The sequence below is a fragment of the Apium graveolens genome, chromosome 4 (assembly GCF_009905375.1).
Source record: "Apium graveolens cultivar Ventura chromosome 4, ASM990537v1, whole genome shotgun sequence".
Lineage (NCBI taxonomy): Eukaryota > Viridiplantae > Streptophyta > Magnoliopsida > Apiales > Apiaceae > Apium > Apium graveolens.
The window spans coordinates 150,770,347-150,785,246 of NC_133650.1; the positions used below are offsets into that span (position 1 = coordinate 150,770,347).

At 36.7% G+C, this 14,900-nt stretch overlaps 1 non-coding gene across 1 annotated transcript; it reads left to right on the forward strand.

The window, feature by feature from the left end:
* Positions 1 to 288: 288 nt before the first annotated feature.
* LOC141723197 (small nucleolar RNA R71) lies at positions 289 to 395 on the forward strand. The gene has a single exon (XR_012576185.1). It is a non-coding gene; the product is annotated as a small nucleolar RNA R71 (small nucleolar RNA).
* The last annotated feature ends 14,505 nt before the right edge of the window (positions 396 to 14,900 follow it).

The following is a 14,900-nucleotide window of genomic DNA, read 5'->3' on the forward strand; positions in this document are numbered from 1 at the left end:
GTCCTCTGATGAACTCCATAGTTAGCCAGCGAATCGATCTTCATAGACAACGCCTTTAGTTGAGCAGTGATAGTTGTAGTTGTATCCACTTCAAGATTTCCTGCTACCTTGCTCTATGTCAATCTCTGGGTTGGATACTGATATTCATTAGCAGCCATCAGTTCAATTAGATCATAATCTTTATCGTAGCTCCTAGCCCATAAGGCTCCACCTGATGTTGCATCGAGCATGGGTCTGGACTGTGCTCCCAAACCATTATAAAAACAATTGATGATCATCCAATCAGGCATTCCATGATGAGGATACTTCCTAAGCATCTCCTTGTAGTGCTCCCAAGCTTCATATAAAGATTCTCCTGATTGCTGCACAAATTGAGTAAGAGCATTCCTGAATGCAGCTGTCTTTTCCATAGGGAAGAATTTAGTGAGAAACTTTTGAGCAAGATCTTTCTAAGTAGTAATCGAACCAGCTGATAGAGAGTGTAACCAGCTCTTAGCCTTGTCCCTCAGAGAGAATGGGAAAAGCCTCATCTTTATCGCATCTTCAGAAACATTGTTGAATTTGAAAGTGTCGTAGATCTCGATGAAATCCCTAATGTGTATATTGGGATCTTTCGTTGGAGCACCCCCAAACTAGACTGAATTCTATACCATCTGAATTATGCCAGGCTTGATCTCAAAGGTATTAGCCGTGATAATTGGCCTGACAATGCTAGATTGAATGTCATTGATCATGGGTTGAGAAGAATCCATCAAGGCTTTCGTTCGTGCTGCTGCATCTCCCATTGTAATGAGTACCTGAAACATAAATAAATAAATTGTGAAAGTAAAAAAATCCGAGTCAGTGAACTTTAACGACCACCGATGACAAGCACATAAACTAAAAATTAACACCGAGTCCCCGGCAGCGGCGCCAAAAACTTGTTAGGGCGAAAATACGTGTTAAAATTCATGAAACTATACGCGTTCACAAGTAGTATAAGATATAAATCAGATTCATTCCCATAGAGACTGTTTAGGTTAAGTACAACTTATGCACTTATGCAACATTGGTATGGATATCATTCAATGCTAAGACAATTAAAAAATTGAGATGTTTATAACTAAGATAAATCTAACATGCAATTAACTAAGAATAAAAGTGATTGAATTAACTATATGAGACAAACATGGGATTTTAACTTCATTACTACTTCATTCAAAGTCATTGTTCTTAACCTTAGCATGTAATGGTGATGACAACTAATCAGATAACACGAAACTAGTAAACGGCAACTTTCATTGTACGAATACCCAACTACCAGACATCCACAAAAGAGATAGAAGCTGAATAGACACCAATTATGCTGAGTCCCTATATGTCTATAGAATTTGACAACATAAAGGTTTAATGAACAGGTTATCTATCGTGATTACATAGGGAAAGTAAGATGGTTAAAATTACCTACGAAGCATGCATAATAAATACATGAACATTTGCTAGCATGGCAATTTCTAAATCTTTATATACAATTTTGCTTCAATAGAGATTAACACGCTATCTTATATATTAGCTACGCACATAAGATGTATAAGCACAACCAATACTAGGATATCAATCAATCACCACACACTAAGATATTGAAATAAATTAACTATAGAAATCCATAAGTAAATCTGTTAGAACCCCACGATAACGATTAGTTCATAACTGAACTCATCGTCACCATCGGTTCTAATGAAAGCATGATAATAAACAATGTAAGAGTACTAGGGTTCAAAGATAAATCGAAAACAAGAATCCAAGTATCAACTATATTAAAGAAAATAAAAGTCTTCTTCTCCATATCCTTCTCGTGCTTTTTAGGTCTTCTTATTGCTCTCCCATCGCTCATTGGCGTTAAAAACGTCTTTTTATTGATATATATAGGCTCCAGGATGACCAAGACCCTTAACATCTTCAATTTCTACTAAAATAAGGATTCTGGGGCAAAAACCGGGGCGGGGCGGCCATGCTGATGGCGGGGCGGCTACGCTGTTTTGGAAGAAAGTCAGCGCGGGCGTGCTAGTTTCTGGGGCAGCCGCGCCTGACTTCTGTACTTTTCTGCTGATTCTTCTTTTGGCCATATCTTGAGTTCTACTCGTCAGAATTGGAGATTCAACTTCCCAAGTGAAGATAACGAGATTCTATACAACTTGAGAATGTCCTAGGCTTCCAATTCTGATCTCTTTTCGGCGTATTTACTTGAAAAGCTTCTTTCTTCATTTAACTGATGCCTGAAATGCAATAACGCAAAAACATATCAAAAATACCAATAACTTGAGTCCAAAACACCAACTTAAGCCCGAAGTGAAGCATTCCAAGTAAATATAAAATCCACTTATCATTTATCCCTCAACCTAGAACTACGTGTTTGGCTTGATTCTCTACAACACAGAGATACGTAGGCATCTTGCAAGAACCGATAGTCCTGAACGCAAGAGCAGCCATTAAAACTCGAAGCTCACAAACCCTAGCATTAAATACTAACGCACTCAGGTTTTTATTCCATAACAAAATAATATAATAAAAATTCATGGTCTAATTCTTCAACAATAATAACAGTAATAAGGTGTCAAATTCACTAATAAATGTTCTTAAATTTATTAAGTCCACTGAGCTGAAACTGAACTAAATACAGGGTGTCACTCATAACTCTTCCCGCTTTACCCCTATTTACCTGCAGAAAGTGATTGATACGGGAGCTGATGTTATTGTTCTTATGGAGAAAAATACGTCTTTGGACTTCTTTTCATTTGAGTCCATGCATGGGCACTGGTTGGGCAATTTTACAAGTCCAATAGTCAACTTAATTACTAATATGGGCAGATTATTATATATTCATTAATTAGAGTTTTGGCTTACACGTTTTTACCTTTCACTTGAAAGGGTTTTTGTTATTTTAAGCACTTAGGATTTTATTTTCTTGTTGGATTTGGTTTTTATGTAATTTCCTATTCAGAGTAGGTTTTTATGTAATTTCCTATTTGAATTAGGTTTTTATGGGTTTTCCAGTTAGACTCAAACATTAGCTAACTAGATGATTTTTGAATCTGATTGAGATTCTTAACGGGTTTAGGTATTGGCCTAGCCTATACATACCCCTATATTGTAATCTTTTGAGACCAGAATTTTGTGAGAATAAATCCTGAGTTCATACTTGCAAAACCTTTTGAAAATTGGTGGTTAATTCCTTTATACTTTCTTCTCCATATTTCGTTTAGTTTGTGGGTGATTAAATTCTTTAAGAAATCTAAACAAATCGATCCTTTAGTTTTATTTCTCGGTGATCAAATTCTATATAGAAGCAAGCTGAAGTTATTTTTTCGCAACAGATCTGATCTATATAGAAAATATATATCATCTTGGTATCAAGAGCTCGGTTGTCGAATTTTTGTTGAAGGTTTTTCTTCAAAAAATGTGGGCAGCAATTTCAGGTATATCTGGTGAGGAAGAACTAAAGGTTCTACGAGGTTTAACATTGGAACAAGCTCATGACATGCGGAGGGATATGGAGATCAATAAACTAAAGGAAAAATTGAATGATGTTTTAAAAAAATTGAATCAAAGAACTTCATCTCATAATTCGCGTAGAAGTGAAAAATATGCATACATATTAGATTCAGAGGAGGAGGAAGATCTTAGACGCAAAAATCATATTTCCAAGGAGGAAGATAGGGATTTGCGCTTGGATATTCCAGAATTTGATGAAAGCATGAGACCAGAAAACTTTCTTGAATGGCTACAACATATTGAACAAATCTTTGATTATAAAGATTACGATGATCGTAAAAGATTCAAAGTGGCTGCATTAAAGCTTACGGGTTATGCCAATTTATGGTATGAAAATATGAAATCTAAAATAAAAAGAGAGGGCAAGGCGTGAATGGATTCATGGGAAGCAATTAAGGTGAGAATGAAAAAATTATTTTACCTACCGATTATGTGCAAAATGTAAGTTGTATAAGCAAGTAAGGTGAGAATGAAAAAATGATAAAACTTGCTGTGCAAGACATTCTTGTATAATAACAAAACTAAGTCAAATTGACAACGCTAAGTAAGTTTTATGTTAATCTAAGTTTGCATTTTGTATTGTAACACTTAAGTCTGTAAAAATATAAAATAGATTAGACTTGAGTATTTTTCTCTAAATAGTTTCAAGCCTAAGAATAAACTCTGGAAGAAGATCATGAAGATCATGCCTCAGAGAAAATGTGAAGAAGCTTGGAGTTGAATAAATCTGTTTTGGGGAAAACATTCTAAGTTAAGATATCTACAAGTCACAGATAATGTGTTATAGAGAAGTCATTCGAGAACTCCAGAATGACTTATCGAGAAGTCAAGAAAAGCTACTAAAGAACTCAATGATATCGACAAGCCAAATTGAAGACATGAAGAATGGAGATTGTTAGGAATATGTTATGAACTTGATGATAAGTTAAACAAAACACCTTAGTAGATTTAACTTAGTGGTTTGTAGCTCTCGAAGGATGTTCTATAATAGCCCGACGGATGAACTTTATAGTCCCGAATGATGACCTTTGAACATCTGTCGAGAGTGTAGCTTATGTAATAATAAGTCGTGTAGCATATATCTGCAAACACCAATGTATTTGTTGAGTAGATTATGTAGAATTCTTTAAGTCATGTTGACTACTAGTTTAATATACAGAATAGGGTGACTAATTGTAAATACAAGATGTCTTATAATTCTGTATAAGTGAAATAGAGTCAAGTGGCAGAAAGGCTCCCGACGGATGATCTACAAAGGCTCCCGACGGATGATCAACAAGGAAACTGACGGATGACCAACATAGTCCCGACGAATGATCAAATTCAAAATAGATGTTGACATTGATAACACAGTCACATGCGTCGAGTGTTTGTAAATGGAATGTGGCAGCTTAATTGCAGGATTTAGAGAACAAAGAAGCATTACCATTTCCATGCAAATATGAAAATATTCAAAGATGGTGGACAGTGTAATGAAGCAGCATGAAATCAGACTAGAAATAATTTTGTTATACTTGTTTGTCTTTTTATCATGTAACTTGGAAGTATATAAACCAAGTGTAGCAAATAGAACAAATAACCAAAATAGCAAGAATTATTTTCAGAGAGACAAAAAAAGTTGTATTTGTTAAGCATCTCTTTATAATTCTGCAAGTTCATTTATAAGCAGCTGTGTGCTATTCAAGCATCACAGAGTTCTCATCTTAATATATATATATATATATCTTGTTGGATAAGTTCAAATCCACCAGAAAGTTTTAAAGCCTTGTGTTTTAATTTCTTTGTGTTTGATTTTTACATCTTTATCATTCCGCAATACAGAAAATCTACACAGTTATATTATTAAGTAAGAACACATTTAAAATTTGAAAAAGAAACCAGAATTACATTCAACCCCCCTTCTGTAATTTTTTTTTCATTGTTTGGGAATAACAATTGGTATCAGAGTAAGCTCTTGAAGTACAAAGAGTGTAAAGATCACCACAATCAACAAGATGAACAGAAAAGATGTTGGAGTAAAGATTCCATTTCTGGACAAAGACAACTATCACCATTGAAAGGTGAAGATGCACCTGCATCTCCTATCTCAAGATGAAGCTTATGTGGATTGAATTGAAAAGGGTCCACATGTCCTTATAAAAGCTACTATAGGAAATGAAGCATCAGTCCCAAATCCACAAGCAGAATGGTCAGGTCCAGATAAAGAACAAGTTCAAACGGATAAAAAGGCCATGAACATTTTTTTTAATGGTGTTGATAGTGACATGTTTGACAACATAATAAACTGCAAGACTGCTAAGGATGTTTGGGATACAATCCAAGTTATATGTGATGGAACTGAGCAAGTAAGGGAGAACAAGATGCAACTCTTGATTTAGCAATATGAGCATTCCACAGTGAAGAAAGTGAGTCACTTACTGACATTTTCAGTAGATTCCAAAAACTACTGAATGCTCTAAAATTGCATGGAAGGGTCTACCAAACAAAAGACTTCAACCTCAAATTCGTTAGATCTCTGCCAAAAGAATGGAAACCTATTACAGTCTTAGTGAGAAATTCTCAAGATTACAAGGAATTCACCTTGGATAGACTATATGGTGTTCTAAAAACCTATGAGCTTGAAATAGAGAAAGATGAGAAGATGGAGAAAGGAAGAAAGAAGGGAGGATCCATTGCATTGGTTGCTGAGCAAGAAAAAGAGAAGGAGATAAAGGTTGAAGTTGTTGATTCTGCACCAAACTCTACAGTTTGTGAAGGCAAGGGAAAAGGGCTAGTAGCTGAACATGAAGACCATCTTGGTCAAGATGACATGGATGACATAGATGAGCATCTTGCTTTTCTATCTAGTAGATTTGCCAAGCTCAACTTCAAGAAGAATTTTGGAGCAGCCAAGTCAAACAGAAACATGGTTGATAAGTCTAATTTTGGTAGTTAGTGCAGAAAGCCTGATTCTGGAAAAAAGAAGTTTAAGCCTATTGATTATAAGAAGAAATACTTTGAGTTGCTCAAGCATAAGGAAAGGGATTTTATTACACAAGAAAATGATTGGGCTGCAGATGAATTGGAAGAGGATGAAGATACAAGCTATGCCAATCTAGCACTTATGGCCAAATCAGATGAAATAGAGACAAGTTCATCAAGAAATCAGGTAATCACTACCAACCTAGCTCATTTATCTAAAGCTAAGTGTAATGATGCCATAAATGACATGTTTACTAAGTTATATCACCTGCGTGTTACACTCAAGTCTCTCACTAAAGAAAACAATAAAGTTAAAGAGAACAATATGTTTTTAAGTGAAAGAAATAATGTGCTAGAGACTCAATTTGTTGAGTTTGAAAAATTGACAATAGAATACAAGATTGCTAAGGATGAACTGAATGAATCCTTAAAGAAAGAGGAGATTTTAAGAAAGAAACTTGAATGAGAACAGGAAGTAATTAAGGCATGGAAATCATCTAGAGATGTCCATGCTCAAATGACTAAAGTTCAAGGAATATAATCTTTTTGTGATGCAGCCTGGAAAAAGAACAAGGAGAAGCTAGATTCTAATTTGGTTGAAGGACTCTCGACAAATGTGGATTTGACAGATGATGAAAATTATCCGTCGAATAATCAAAAGGATTATCCGTCAAAAGACAATGAGCCATATCCGTTGAGTGTGAGCGAACAAATTAGCAAAGCTAAGCTAGCTAAGTTGAATGAAAAATATAGATCAGTTTTTAAGAACTTTGCTCCAGGAAAACAAGTTAAGTGAAATAGAACAAAAGAGTCAAGGTAGGTCATCTGTCTATCATGCAATTGAATGACAAACTGGACAAAATTAAAGTGAAGGCATAGTCAAAGAGGAAAAATAATAGAAATGGGAAAGTAGGAATTAACAAACATAACAACTACACACCTGATAAATATGCACCAAGAAAAATATGAGTTAAGTGTGGTAGTGTAAATCATTTGTCTGTTAATTGCAAACTTACTATGCCTACTCATATGCCTGCACCACTTTCATTTCCCAGCATGCCTACAATGCATGTCAATGTTATGCATGCACAAAATTTGAATGCACGGTATGCTAACATGCCATTTGCACAAAATCCATATTATGCTGTATTTAGTATGCCATAAATACCATTCAGCATGCCTTACTGGAATAACATGTTTGCACAAAGTATGCCCTTTCATGTTAACCGATCTGTGCATGATAATTCTGCAATGATGAATGGTTTTAAAGGTCCAACTCAAATGACAAAGGATGAATCTGAAATACCCAAGTCAAATAAGGTCAAACCTAAGAAGCCAAAGAAAAAGGCTAACAAGAAAGAACCCAAGGAAACTTGGGTACCAAAATTAACTTGACTTGATTTTGATGTGTGCAGGGAAACAGAAAGAATCTTTGGTATCTGGATAGTGGTTGCTCAAGGCACATGACTGGAGATTCTACCCTGCTCACTAAGTTCAAGGAAAGAGCTGGCCCAAGTATCACTTTTGGAGATGACAGCAAGGGTTGTACTGTGGGATATGGCTTGATTTCAAAGGATAATGTCATCATTGAGGAAGTTGCCCTAGTGGATGGTCTCAAGCACAATCTATTGAGTATCAGCCAGCTTTGTGATAGGGGCAACTCAGTTACTTTTAATGCAGAAGCCTATGTTGTGACTAACAAGAAAAGCAACAAAGTGGTTCTCACTGGAGTGATAAAAGGCAATGTGTAACTAGCTGTCTTCAGCTCAACAAATGCAGAATCTGTAACTTGCTTTCTCAGTAAAGCAAGTCAAGATGAAAGTTGGCTATGGCACAAGAAGCTGTCTCATCTAAACTTGAAGACCATGAATGAGCTAGTCAAGAAAGAATTGGTTAGAGGTATTCCTCAAGTGGAGTTTTCAAAGGATGGATTGTGTAATGCCTTCCAGAAAGGAAAGCGGATTAAAGCATCATTCAAAAGGAAGCTTAAATCAACAATTGAAGAACCTTTGAAACTATTGCACATGGATTTGTTTGGACCAGTCAATGTATTGTCCATCTCAAGGAAAAAATATTGCCTAGTAATTGAAGATGGTTTCTCAAAGTTCTCTTGGACATATTTTCTGAAATCCAAAGATGAAGCTAGTGAAATCATCATCAATCACATAAGGCAAGTCAACAATCATCCTGATTTCAAAGTTAAAAGAATCAGGAGTGACAATGAAACTGAATTCGAAAATTCTGTGATGAGATCATTTTGTGAAGAGAACGGGATCATGCATAAGTTTTCTGCATCTAGAACTCCACAACAAAATGGAGTGGTAGAAAGGAAAAACTGATCTCTTATTGAAGCTGCTAGGACAATGCTAGAAGAATCAAAGTTACCAACATATTTTTGGGCTGAAGTTGTGAATACTGCATGCTACACTCAGAATATTTCTTTGGTCAATCAAGCAAAATGCATGACACCCTACCAATTGTTCAAGAATAGGAAGCCAACTCTAAATTTTCTTCATGTCTTTGGATGCAACTGCTACATTCTAAGGAATCAAGCTGAACAACATGGAAAATTTGATGCGAAAGCGGATGAAGGATTTTTGTTGGATATGCTGTTGGAAAAGCATTCAGAGTCTACAATCTTAGAACAAACATTGTCATGGAATCTGTACATGTTGTGTTTGATGATAAGAAGATTGAAGGATTAAAATATAAAGGTTTCCATGATAGCCTCAAATTTGACAATGTTGAGATAGTTTGTGATGACAGTGATGATGATAGTGATCAAGAAATAGTGGATAAGGATAATGCAGAAAAGGCTATCTCCAATGATGCACAAGATTCAGCATCAGTCGAGATATAAAACACATCATCCGTCGGAAGATAATCAGCTTCATCCGTCGGGATATAAAATGACTCATCCGTCGAAACTATCAGAGAAGCTGAGAGTCAAAACATATCACTTACAGAAAGAACTCCTTCTTCAAATCAAAGATCCACAAACTCAGGGGGAATTTCTTCTAATCAAAACTCAGTCACACATCAAGACAACAATGAAGCCTCTTCATCTAGAGCTAATCTACCTCAACAGAGAAAATGGACTAGAGATCACCCATTTGAACTGGTCATTGGTGATGTATCCTCAAGAATGAAAACAAGGAAAACAACTCAAGAGAAATGTCTGTATAGCAGCTTTCTATCTAAGGAAGAGCCTAAAATGGTAGAAGAAGCTCTGTTGGATCCTGATTGGGTTTTAGCTATGCAAGAAGAGCTAAACCAATTTGAGAGGAACAAGGTATGGAAGCTGGTACCCAAGCCTAAAGCAAAGAATCTAATTGAAATAAAGTGGGTATTCAGAAACAAGATGGATGAAAATGGCATAGTTATCAGGAACAAAGCAAGATTGGTTGCTAAGGGCTACTGTCAACAAGAAGGAATAGATTTTGCTGAAACTTTTGCTCCTGTTGCAAGACTTGAAGCCATCAGAATTTTCCTAGCCTATGCAGCCTATGCCAATTTCAAAGTCTATCAAATGGATGTCAAAAGTGCCTTTCTAAATGGAGATTTGGAGGAGGAAGTCTATGTCAGTCAGCCTCTTGGTTTTGAAGATCCAAATTTCCAGAATATGTCTACTATATTCTGAAAGCACTTCATAGATTAAAGCAAGCACCTAGAGCTTGGTATGATACTTTGTCAAAGTTTCTCTTAGAAAATCACTTCACAAGAGGTACTGTTGACAAAACTTTATTCTTTAGAAATGTTAATGGCTCTAGCATACTTGTTCAAATTTATGTAGATGATATTATATTTCGCTCTACAGATGAAAAACTTTGCAAAAAGTTTGCCAAATTAATGCAAAGTAAGTATGAAATGAGCATGATGGGAGAACTAACTTACTTTCTTGGTTTACAAGTTAAGCAAGTTAGTGATGGAATATTCATTAGTCAAACCAAATATATTTATGATCTTTTAAAGAAGTTTGAACTAATGGATTGCACATCTGCAAAAACTCCCATGGCCACTGCTATTAAACTTGAATTAAACACTACTGAAAAGTCTGTGGATATTTCTAGTTATAGAGGCATGGTTGGCTCACTTTTATACTTAGCAGCTAGTAGGCCAGATATAACGTTTGCTACTTGTCTCAGTGCTAGATTTCAGGCTAACCCTAGAAAATCTCATTTGATAGCCACAAAACTTGGCATTTGGTACCCTAGAGATTCTGGTTTTGATCTAACTGGTTATTCAGATGCAGATTATGCAGGTTACAAAACTGATAGAAAAAGGACAACAGGAACCTGTCAATTTCTAGGAAACAAGCTTGTATCCTGGTTCAGTAAAAAGAAAAATCCAGTTTCTACTTCTACAGCTGAAGCTAAATATATTGCTGCTGGTAGTTGCTGTGCACAGATTTTTTATGGATAAAAAACCAATTTTTGGACTATGGTCTGCAAGTGGAAAAAATTCCTATTTTCTGTGATAACACAAGTGCAATTACCAGTACTGAAAATCCAGTACAACATTCAAGAATAAAGCACATAAACATCAAGTACCATTTCATTAGGGAACATGTAATGAATGGTACTGTGGAACTTTAATTTGTTCCAAGTGAGAAATAACTTGCAGATATCTTTACCAAGCCCTTGATAAATCCACCTTCTCTAGGTTGGTAAGTGAGTTAGGTATGCTTAATTATTCTTAAATCATTTTTGATAATTTTGCAAGTTGAAATGCAGCCAGAAATTTAATTAATTCTTATGTTTTGGATGATAATTTGGCTAAGTCAAATTTTACATCTCGACGGATGTCAATTATCCATCGAGTTTGATCATCCGTCGAAATAGAATAACCTGGTAAAAATCAATTACTTTTCTGGATTAATTTAAACCTGACGGATAAATTGTTTTATTCTCATCCGTCAAATTGTCTACATCCTAGCCGTTAAAGTCCCCTAAGAACTTAATAACTCGAGTATTAAAGAGCCCACTCGTGATCAATTATACATAACACAATTTGTTTTCTTTTTTTCTTTTTTTTTCAATTTCTGAGCGAGTGCGTTTCGCTTCATCTCGCTCAACCGTAGACTACTCATATAAAATGAGTCGGCTACTAGCCATTTGATACCTAGCCACAAGTAGCATTGAAGTCCTATGTTTTTCTACATTTTTTTAATATCCATGTTTTTTACCATTAAGAGAATATCATACATTCTAATCATAAACATGTGATTAAACGTCAACAAACAAGAAAACCATGATCATGATCTAGCACGCAAGCAACCTATAAGACTTAGTGAAAATAATCCTGCTTCTAGCATGCAAATCAACTCAATAAGACTTAACATTCCTAAATACGACCTCATCACACTTGTATCAATATCATAAATTAATCGACAAATTAACTAAGGACTCATGTTATAATGCAAATGCATGAAACTATATGCAACAACTGATAACAAAATAAAAAAAACTATATGATAAATATGCAACTATATGAACTAAATTATCATGAATATGAAAACTATATGAACTCACACAAATATATTCCTTAAACTATCACCCCCAAACTTAAATTTTTCACTGTCCTCAATGGAGGTAATAGTAAGGAATCAGGCATAGTGACTTTTGGCATTGGACGTTCCCAAAATGGGTACTGCCCCTACTCGAAATCAGGATCATCACCCTTAGCGGGCGGAGTGTCAGGAGTGTCAGGAGGCGGATACACAGTCCTCACCAAAAACTGGCCACTAGATATCAACTCACGTGGCTCTGAATCCTGTCCCCAACGCCTGGGTGAGATCATATGCAAACCTGCTATAGATGTCATGCATTGCATCCATCCTCCTCTCCAAGCACCTATACTGCACTGGACCCAAACTAACGCTGTCATTTGCTTCCTCCTGCTACTACTGCGACGGACCAGCCTTGCCCAACTGAGCTCTCCAAGATGCTCTACGTGCCTGAGAAGAACCGCCAGCATATGTCTGATCAGCTGGCCTTCCACCTGGCAGATGGTCATAAGAATAACCAAGCCCCTTCGGATCAGGATTCCCACCGTACCACTCCTACATACTCAACATCATAGAACTGTCATTACTTCTGAAATATTTTTCTTTTTCTGATTTTTTTGTGTTTTCTCCTTGCTTTCTTCTTCCTCTATCTACTAATGTACAACAAACTTGGGTTTCCTCCCAAGAAGTGCTTGCTTGACATCGTTAGCTTGACGTAGAATTCCCGAGATCAAGTTGCCAACAAAATGGCACTAACCACCTCACGGTTTGCCGTATCCCCATAGTAATGCTTCAATCGCTGTCCATTTACCTTAAATGCTTGGCCCTGATCATTCTTAAAAATATCCACCGCTCCATGTGGAAATACAGTTTTGACAACAAACGGCCCTGACCACCTCGACTTCAATTTTTGAGGAAAAAGACGGAGACGAGAGTTGAACAATAGAACTTGTTGCCCCGGCACAAATGATTTGAGCACTAGACCCCTCCCGTGCCACCTCTTGACTTTCTCCTTATACATCTTTTGTTCTCATACGCTTGAAGTCAAAACTCGTCGAGTTCATTCAATTGAAGCATCCTCTTCTTACCAGCTGCATCCATATCAAGGTTCAATTTCTTCAAAGCCTAATACGCTTTGTGCTCTAGCTCCACCGGCAAATGACATCCTTTCCCATAAACCAGTTGATACGGTGACATGCCTAGCGGAGTCTTGTATGCTGTTCGGTATGCCCAAACAGCTTCATCAAGCTTCAAAGACCAATCCTTCCTTGATGGACACACAAATTTCTCTAAAGTGCGCTTGATCTCTCTGTTAGATACCTCGACTTGACCCTTAGTCTGAGGATGGTAGGCTGTAACAATGCGATGATTCACATTATACCTTTGTATCATAGCAGTGAACTTGCGATTGCAGAAATGCGATTCCAGAAATGCGATTTCTCGTCACTGATTATGACTCATGGAGTCCCAAATCTTGTGAATATCTGCTTGTTTCAGTCCCTTTTCTATTCTTGATCTCTAACTCAAACTCCTGAAATAAAAGAACCCATCGAATCAATCTAGGCTTCAAGTCCTTCTTCGAGACGAGATAGCGAATAGTAGCCTGATCAGTGAAAACTGTCACCTTCGTCCCAAGTAAATAAGATCGAAACTTCTCAAAACAATAGACAATAGCCAATAGTTCTTTCTCAGTAGTAGTGTAGTTCAGTTGAGCACCATTTAGGGTCTTACTAACATAGAAGACCACATGAAATATGTTGTTCTTCCTTTGCCCAAGAACTGCTCCAACTGCATAAATCACTTGCATCGCACATCATTTCAAATGGTTCGGTACAATCAGGTGTAGTGATGACAGGTGCCGTAATCAAACTTTTATTTAAGCTCTCAAAAGCAGCTAGGCACTCGTCATCAAACTTGAAAGGAACATCTTTTTCTAGAAAATTGCACAAAGGCTTCAAAATTTTAGGGAAGTCCTTGTTGAAATGCCTATAGAAACCCTCATGACCAAGAAAGCTGTGAATTTCCCTTAACAGAAATTGGTGGATGAAAGTTTTCAATAACCCCGACCTTGGCTTTATCCACCTCAAGACCCTTACTAGAGACCTTGTGCTCAAGGATGATGCATTGGCGTACCATAAAGTGACATTTCTCCCAATTGAGAATCAGATTGGTCTCAATGCAACTTTTCAGCAATAACCCAAGATTGTGTCAACATTCATCATAAGAAGTTAGAAAGACATAGAAATCATCCATGAACACTTCTATATTATTTCCAATCATATCAGAGAAGATATCCATGATGCATCTCTGAAATGTGGCTGGTGCACCCCATAGCCCAAAAGAAATTCTTCGGAAAGCAAAAGTACCAAGCGGACATGTGAAGGTAGTCTTCTCTTGATCTTATAGAGCAATACAAATCTGATTATAACCCTAATATCCATCCAGAAGACAGTAGTACTCATGTCCAGCCAATCTATCAACCATCTGATCAATAAAAGAAAGAGGGAAGTGATCTTTTCTTGTAGCCTTGTTCCGCTTCCTGTAATCCATGCAAACTCTCCACCCCGTGACTGTTCGAGTAGGAATGAATTCATTCTTTTCATTCGCAACCACAATGATACCTCCTTTCTTTGGCACACACTAAACTGGGCTTACCCAAGAACCGTCAGAAATGGGATAGATGATCCCCGCATCTAGCCACTTGAGAATTTCCTTTTTTACAACCTCTTTCATGATCGGATTTAGCCTCCTATATTGCTCAACAGTAGGCTTGCTTCTTTCCTCTAGCAGAACTTTGTGCATACAATAAGAAGGGTTGATTCCCTTAAAATCTGCTATAGTCCAACCAATTGCCGATTTGAACTCTCTAAGAATTCTCAAAAGCTTTTCCTCAATCATTACC